We start from the raw sequence: 9,908 nt of genomic DNA on the forward strand, positions 1-9,908 counted from the left end.
TGTTTGATAAAATAAATAATATATAAAATAAAAGATTTACGTGTTTTTCTAGATTCTAAATAAGCAATTGTGGATCATTATAACACAATAGTTCTTAGAGCAGGCAATTCATATTTATTTTATAAAGCAATTTTATTTTATAAAGCGTTTTGGTTTCCACTTTACACCTTACACAATTGAACGAATAGAGTCAATCCAAAAGTAGTTTTTATTATATGAGTTAATTGGGATGGACAGCATTTCTTCTCCCATCTTATGAAGCATGTTGCTTGTTAATCAACATTCAGGTATTGAAAGAGTATCGTCTCTTGGTCTCTTCCGTAAACAATATAGCTTCGCAACGCATTGACTCAGGTTATTTATTATCAAGACTTAATTTTTATGCACCGTTTCGAAAATTGCGTAATAGACATTTGTTCGCGGTAGATCGCCACCGCACTAGCTAAGCGAAATATGGACCGATAAGTTAGATGATATCTACACACTTAGAAATAACTAATTTTACACGTGACGGAATCCATCTTTGACATAAAGGATCAGACGTAAACAAATATTCCATGTAAAATTAAGTGTTCCGAGACTGAAAAGTTCGTTACTCGACGAAAACTACGTTTGATTGAGCTGAGTTTTGCGTCTATTACGACTCAATTTTATGTCAAAATTGACGCTCGTATATGTCAGTCTCAGAGCACCTAAATTTACATGATTTTTTCTAAGTGTGTATATATAATGAAAACTGTGAAATGATAGTCCTAAATATGTCACCGCTAAAATTGAAAAATAATTCCAAGCACTGCGAAATCATAGATCATAAGTAATGATATTATAATGTAATCTACGCTTTTGATTAACGACTAACTAAATAAATAAATTGATAAATTGATATAATATTTCCTTATCAAATCGAAATTATTAAAAATTCTTATGAAGATCTTCGGTCAGTAAGAATGCATTTCAAAATATAAGAATCACATGATTAAACATTAAAAATAATTCCATTGAATATTCTCTCATCATATTAGGTTGATTAGGAATACTTTCGAACTATCAAAAATTATATCGAAGACCTTTGACTAATAAAAAAAATTGAAATCAAGTTCTCCATATATTTCTTTATCATATAAAAAAAAATCCTTGGTTTGTTTCCGTCGATTTTCTTTTGCGTACTGAGTACCAATGCTACCGGCACCAGGGAGATAGTTTCCACACCTGGACCCTACATATCGGCCCATCAACTCATGGACTGGGGACCAACGGCTTAACTTCCCTTCCGAAGGAAGGCGTGATAAGAAATTTTATTCCTCAGAAAACCCCGGTGGTGCCGACTTGGATTGAACCCAGGCCTTTTGGGAATCATGCTTACCACTACACCACCAGCGCCCCTTTTATAACAAATATATCAGCAATTCTTCTGAAGATCTTCAGTCAATAAGAATGTATTTTCATAACATAGCGTTGAACAGGAATCATGTCGAAGATCTGTAAACGGTCAGAAATTGAAATAAAATCCTTTGAATATTCGAAGTTTTGCTACATTCTATCTGACCGACGATCATCATAATAATTACTGATCACTTTGATATGATGAGCGAATATATGGAGAATCGATTTCAATTTCCTGTAAGTCGTAAGTCTTCGATATAAATTCTGATAAATTGGAGGAATTACTGATCAACCTCATATGGGACAATAATATTCAAAAGATTGAATTTCAATTTAAGATCATTTGAAAGACTTCGACTAACCATCTTTATATTTTGAAAATACATTCTAACTGACCGAAGATCTTCGGAAGATGACTTGATATGAGAAGCGAATATATGGAGAACACAATATAAATTTTTCTATAAGTTGGAAGTCCTCGAAATAATTTCTTACAATTCGGAAGAATTCCTAACCAATCTCATATGATGTAAGAATATTCAAATGGTTTTATTTCAAGATTATTTGAAGATCGTCTACATGGTTCCTGATCAATGCTAAATTTTGAAAATACATTCTTACAGACCAAAGATAATCAGAAGGACTCCCGATCACTCTGATATGACCAGGGAATATATGGAGAGCTCGATTTCAATCTCCGATCGTAGGTCTTCGTATCATTTATGATAATTCGAATGAATTATTTATCAAACTGTCGGTATAATATATGATAATTCGGAAGAATTCCTGATCACTTTGATATGATGAAGGAATATATGGAAAACTCGATTTGGATTTCCGATCAGTCGTAAGCCTTCGATATAATGTATGATAATTCGGAAGAATTCCTTGTCAAGTTTATATGGTCATGGAATACGGAGAACTCGATTTCAATATCTGGTCAGAAATAGTTTTTTTTTTAAATAATTTCTGATAATTCGAAAGAATTACTGATCAACCTGATTTGATTGAGATATATATGGAAACTTGGTTGCAATTGTTCTATTAGTCGAAGACCTTCAATATAATTTCTGATAATCCGGAAGAATTCCTGATCACTTTGATATGATGAGGAAATATTCAAAGACCTCGAATTCAATTTCCGATCAGTAATTGGTCTTTTTTATAATTTCTACTGATTCGGAAGAATTCCTTATAAATCTGATATGATGAGGGAATATTTGGGGAACTCAATTTTAATTTCCAATAAGCCGTATGTGTTCGATATAATTTCTGATAATTCGGAAGTATAGCCGATCAACCTGATATGATAAAGATATACCTATATGGAAAAATCGATGACAATTCTTCTATAAGTCGAAGGCCCTGAATATGATTTCTGATAATTCGGAAGAATTCATTATCACTTTGCTAGGGTGTATATGGATCATTCGATTTCAATTTCCGATCAGTCGTAGGTCTTCGATATAATTTCTGATAATTCGGAAGATGTCCTGATAAAACTCGATTTCAATTTCCCACCATTCGTAGGTATTCGATACAATTTTTGGTCACACGAAAGAATTCCTGATCAATTTGATATGGTAAGGGCATAAGGACAACTCGATTTCAATTTCTGATCAGGAAGTTTTTTTTTATAATTTCTGATAATTCGAAAGAATTCCTGATCAACCTGATTTGATTGAGAGATATATATAAAAAATTGGTTGCAATTGTTCTATTAGTCGAAGACCTTCAATATAATTTCTGATAATCCGGAAGAATTTCTGAACACTTTGATATGGTACATAGGGTACACATTATGGTGAAATCGATTTCAATTTCCAATCAATCATAGGGTTTCCATATAACTTCTGATAATTCGGTGAAATTTCGAAATAATTCCTGATCATCCTTGTATTTTGAAATACATTCGAACTGCCCGAAGTTCTTCAGAAGGATTTCTGATTAATTTGATATGTTGATGGAATATATGGAGAACTCAATTTCAATTTCCAATTAGTTATACGTGTTCGATATTAATTTTGATAATTTGGAAGAAATCCTGATCAATTTGATGTGATGAGGGAACATATGGAGAACTCGATTTCATTTTCCGATATAATTTCTTATTATTCGGAATAATTCCTGATAATTCCAATATGATATGATCAAGGAATTAATGGAGAATTTGATTTCAATTTGCAATCAATCGAAGGGTTTCCATATAACTTCTGATAGTTTGGAAGAATTTTTGACCATCCTTGTATTTTGAAATATATTCTAACTGCCCGAATGTCTACAGAAGGATTTATGATCAATTTGATGTGTTGGTGGAATATATGGAGAACTCATTTTCAATTTCCGATTAGTCATAAGTTTTATATATAATTTCTGATTATTCGGAAGAATTAATGATCAATTTGATGTGATGAGGGAATATGCAGGATTCGATTTCAATTCCCGATAAGTCGTAGGTCTTCGATAGATAAGATAAGATTTTGAAGAACTCCTGTTCAGTTTGATATGATGAAAGAATAAATGGAGATCTCAATTTTAATTTCGGATCCGTCGTAGGTCTTCGATATAATTTTTGACATTCGGAAGAATTCCTGATCAATTTGATATGATGAGCGAACTAGCGAAAAAGGACTCGTGGACCTACGAACAAGAAAATGTGGCAACGTGGTAAAACAAATGCGTAATTGCTGATTGCTTCTTTACTATGTCCGTGACAAATTTACAGCGAGAATGTTTGGCGCATGGTTTGGAAATTGAAAAACCATGCTACAAATTTTCGAAAATCATATGTTTATGTATACCATCATGTTGTGCATAGTCTGCAGAATGTCCTGGTATAAAAATATCGTATACTTTTTTGGGAAATTCCCGGGAAAACATAGGCGCAAGATTGCATTTCCTTGCGCGCACATATACACTCACGTGCATATTCTCTTTGGGTGGAAATGCCACTTTCCCGGAAAAAGCACACCACTTGAAGTTGAATGCACTTTTCCACCCAAATTTTACCCCACTAGGAAAACAAAATCCTTGGCTACAATCGGACGGAATTTGTTTTCCGATATTCGCTTTCCTTCACAGGATTTTCGGGACGTTTCCTGGAAAACCACCCAAATCACAGACAAACGGCTCAAAATGTCCGAACGATGGCCTTAAGGCATATCAGGATTTAAAACCGAGTTGATACAAAAGAAATTTATTTAGGTTTTATTAAAAATGATTGAGAATCGAATGACTTTGTCTTCGATGTTTTGAACTTGTTTCTCGAATCAGAAACTAACAATAGTCACCCATCATTGCTTCATCCCAAAACCCTTGGTACCGACGTTCCATCATCTTCATTTGTTGGTGAAAACGTTCGCCGTGCTCATCACTCTCGTCACCAAGATTTTCCGGGAAAAAAATCCATGTGAGAATGTAGGAAATGTATCTTCAAAGACATATTCAAACCTGTGTTCAGTGAAATAAAAGGATTTGAAATTAATTATATGTAACAAACACAATATTTTTGATTTATACCTATTTTCTCATAATTTTTGAGCAATTCATCGACGGCTTCCTCATAATCTGGGCTTCTGAAATTTCCTAAAAAGGTTGTGACAACACGCTGGAACGATTTCCACGCTTCTTCCTCATCTGGTGTCAAAACTGTATTGAATGCGGAATCATTGAGCAGTTTTTTGATACACCTTCCTTTATCTTTGCGTCAGATAAATTTGGAAATACTGATTTCAATAGCCCAAGTTTTATATGTAGTGGTGGAAGTTTTATGCGTTCTTTTACCACAAGAGGATCATTTTTAACGTTGTCTTTACCAATTGTGAAATTATCCCGTTTTGGCCAATCTTTTCGGACGTAGTGTTCCTTACGAGCTCGACTGTCCCATTTACACAAAAAACACATATATTTTGTGTATCCCTGTTGCAATCCAGTCAACATGGCAACCACTTTAAGATCGGAACAAATTTTCCAATTGTGTTGATTGTAATTTATCAAATTGAGCAATAGAGCCATTGATTCATACGTTTCCTTCATATTAACGGCATGAGCTAATGGAATAGAAGGTTTCTCATTCCCTTGATGCAGTAAAACGGCTTTCAAGCTCAACTTGCTGCTATCGATGAATAAACGCCATTCAGCTGGATCATATGGCTCACCAAACTCTTCAAACAAGCCGTTTACGTCATGGCAAAAACATGCCTTGTCCTTTGTAGAATAATATTTGTCAAATTTCTTGTGACGTTTCCTGTGACAAGAAATTTTGACCTCCTTGCTCAGCATGTTGTGTTCTTTCAAGCGTGATGCCAGCAATTCAGATTTCTCCTTCGATAAGTCGAGATCTCGCACCAAATCATTAAATTCGGATTGTGTAAACAGTTTTGGGTTTCTTTCCAATTCCACCTCGAAGTCTTCCACGCATTCCTCCTTGAATTCCTCCTCACTTTTTGTAACGGTCGATTCAACAGAGGGCGCTCGTTCCCGCTTTGGATAACAGGATACGGGACCGAACTTGAATGTGGAACAGGTTTTGTCATAGAAGCCACTTGTGGATACTCAACTGTTTTGTGACGTCCTTGTTGCTTAACTTTTGTCAAGCAGAAATAACAATCCGTTGCATGACAAAACGGTCGACGCCATATGGTGGGCATGTCAAAGGACAAATAGCGACTGACAGATAACAAATAAGTGAGTTAGTAAGTAAGACATTAACACTTATCAAAAATAGATGAAGTAAGATAATGTCGATCAGGAAAGAACAAAGCACTACCATGCTGTACATAAATTGTTTATATGAAAGTTATTCAAAAAATCAATTTTCCTTGCGCCTGACATCCACCTAACCAAGCACGTTTTGCACGAACTACATAATACTTTTGGAATCCACGGTTCGTCAAAGTCTCCAGGATCAATTTTAAAATAAAGCCTGTATGCAGTTTGCAACGAAGCAGTGAAATTGACCGATTTAGTAAATATATAGTTGCCACACGCGTAACAAAACTTTTGAGGATAATTTTTACACTTGAATTCACGTTTTGTCGTATACATCGTTAAGCAATGTTAAAGAAAGAAAGCTGTCAAATTGAGTTGGTTGCGTTAGGTTCTCTCCGACCGGTCTCACAAACACTAGCGTAAATTATATTGTTGAAAATATCCCATTTAATTTTGCGTGACAGCTGGTAGTGTTAGTGAAATGCACCGTATGCGTACACGTCCGCAGATAGGCTTACTGGAAGTGGTGCATGAACCTAGGAGCGGGACAAGGCCAATCTTAGAACATTCAATTTCCATGATTTTACAAAAAAATTCATAACTTCGACAATTTCCAACCGATTTCATCCATTAACGGCTCATTTTCTCCAGTTTTAATGGACTTTAAGAATAAATTATGGAATGATTCTTTGAATCTTTTTATCCCATTAAAAATGTTGATTAAAACAAGATTTTTATGGAAAATTCGCAGGAAAAATAAAAAAAAAATGCTGTAAATTTTTAAATGACTTCAAAATTAAATTTTTAATTAAGACATAATATTCTAGTGAACGATAGCAAATTTATTTAGCTTCACTTTCATAAATGTGAAATTTTCATAAAAAAAGATTTAAAATTGGTGCACAGATATTGACATTTTAGTAATCGTACTTTTGTCCAAAATTCAAAAAATCAAAATTTTTGTATATCTCAAAAATGGCTCTACTTTAATTTTTTCTGACCACGGCATTGAATTTAGCGTAGGATTTTGCATTAGAAACGTTGGTCAACCACTAAAGTTCACACTTTTTATGTTGTTTTGTAAACTAGTGTAATGTTTGCACCATCGTACTAATAAGGTTCCCGTTTTACCTGTGCATACAATTCCTTGGTTTTCTTTGCATGCACGTAACCTATAGCTCATACCGTAGTAGGCTGTGTATAAAAGAAAATGATTTACTTAGTTTGACAGTTGCACCATGACGAAGTGGCAGCGTATTCGTGATTTGTCCCACGCGCAAATGTCGCAAAAAGACATTTCAATCGCCGTGGGAGTGTCCCGGTGGACCGTCAAAAGGGTTTTAGACCGAGAAAAGAAAGGACAACTATCCGCGAAGTGGCCACAGGTCGTCCGAGGTCAGCTCGGGTTGCGAGGGTTATCGCTGCTATCAAAAGGAAGATTCGGGTGACTCCAGTGCGTTCAATAAGGAAAATGGAAAAGGAACACGGGATGAGTGACTTTACGGCACGGAAGATCGTAAAAGAAGATTGCGGGGCGAAGTCGAGGGCACGGAAAAAAAAATCACATGATTACCAACCGCATCCGGGAGCTACGAGTCGAACGATGTAAGGAAATCTTGAACTTCCTTAAGCGAAAAAATCCGGTAATCCTGTTCACCGACGAGAGCATGTTAACCGTCGATCCCGTATCAAATTCCAGAACCGACCGGTATATTAGTTCTTTTCCGGCAAAAGACGTGGCTGACGAACACAAGAACGTGTATCTGGCCAAGCATCCTGCTAGCGTTATGGTGTTTGGATTGGTGGCTTCCAATGGCAAAAAATGGACCCGGTGTTCATTCTAGATGGCGACAGATCAACACGGAGGTCTACATCGGGATTTTAAGTATGTATGTTCTTCCGTGGATCAAACAACAGTACGGTCCGAAGCCAAATGTTGTATTTCACTCAGAAGTGGTTGCAGGAACATCTTCCGTTCTGGGCGAAGGATATGTGGCCGCCATCCAGTCCCGGTCTTAATCTGCTGGATTACTCAATATGGCGCGTCATGAAGGCCTGTTCTAAACGCCACCCAGGTACAGCAAGCCTCAGACAAACATTGACCCCTTTGGTTTGTTTTTTCCGTCGATCTTGTTTTCCGTGCTGAGCACCAATGCTACCGACGTGCCAGGAAGGCAGCTCCCACACCTGGACCCTACCTATCGACCCATCAACTCATGAACCGGGGACCAACGGCTTTACTTCCCATCCGAAGGAAGGCGTGATCAGAGATGTTATGCTTCAGAACATCCCGGCGGCGCCGACTGGGGTGAGAGGTAATCACGCTTACCACTACACCACCGGCGCCGTTAGCAAACATTGACCCGTACCTGGAGAGAAATTGATCCAGACTACATTATTAGAACCTACAGTGCATTCCGGAAGCGTGTGGAGGCCGTAATTGCAGCAAGGGGAAAATTGATCGATGATTAACATAATTTAAGACTCTGAGAAACATCCCCGCTTTGAATAAATAAAAAAAAACTCGAAATCGAAATTTTTGAGAATTTTTTTTTTAAATTTATTACGCATACGGTATATGCCGTATGTATAAAACCCATTTATACTAAGGCTGTCTTCCATTTGGTGAATTTTCACTTAAATTTGACACTTCGAAAATTAATTATAATTTTCGAAAGTCCCTTTGTTGCTCTTTCGATTTTCTAGAAGGTGTTTGTCAAAGTAGACTCCTAGTCTGTCAGAAATAAGTCTGGTACAATAGCAGGTTTATTTGAAAGTTTTCCATCTGGAAAATTTAAGTGAAAATTCACGACGGTGGACCATTTTGAGAGGGAAAATGTTGCGGCATCCACCGTATACCATATCCTGGCATCCATGACAGTAATCCAAAAGAGAGGTAGTGGCCGTGCAACGAAGGTAATGCATAAGAAGACGCTCCGCTCGCTGCACAACATGTTCAACAACAAGGATTCTTTAAGTCAACGGGAACGGCCAGAAAGTTCCGTTGTTAGTAGTTACACATCTGCAAGACTCCAAGGAAGGAGGGATTAGTGTGTAGAAAGAAAACCAGATCCCCAGAATACACTTACGAGCAAATCCAAGTAGGCCGGACAAGGCATCATCGCACTATGCCAAGATAAGGCTAACTTTCCTGGAGAGCCAAAATATACCATATGTGCCCAAAAAATTGGAATCCGACAAATCTGCCGCAGTGCCGTTCTATCGAGGATTTTTTCGGTCTATTGAGGATAATTGGAACGCCAAGGACACCAAGCAACTCACCAATGGGGGCGACCCCGGCGTAGTGATTAACATTCATACCTCTTACGCCAAAGCCACGAGTTCAAATCTCACCCCCGTACAAGTCACGAATGACCAAGAGTGTTAAAGTGACTATAATAATAATAATAATAATAATAATAATAATAATAATAAAGCAACTCACCAACAGGATCAAGGATTACATACATTTATCTTTGCTGTTATTTTATGCTGGAGATTGATTTGTGCTATTTGTACAGTAGTCGTAACTGTTAAAGAAATCACAATTTCCAAACTCCAAAATTCAATGAACAGCAGTTTAGAATCCAAAGATGATTAGGTGTTATTATTATTATATTTTATTAGGCCCTCCAAATCACGGTAAGCCAAAGGCTGATGAAACCGTGATTGTTAGGTTACCTAAGTAATAGACTTCTACCACCGAGTTCGTAGTGCTATTCTTAGTAGGTCTAAACAACCGCTACCGCCACTACATGGCGTATCTAGCCTGTTCGGTTATAGAATATTATAACACTTAAATTAACTTCTTACGT

Source organism: Ochlerotatus camptorhynchus, unplaced genomic scaffold, assembly GCF_037179485.1.
Source record: "Ochlerotatus camptorhynchus isolate MF236.1 unplaced genomic scaffold, CSIRO-AGI_Acam_v1.1 ptg000062l, whole genome shotgun sequence".
Lineage (NCBI taxonomy): Eukaryota > Metazoa > Arthropoda > Insecta > Diptera > Culicidae > Ochlerotatus > Ochlerotatus camptorhynchus.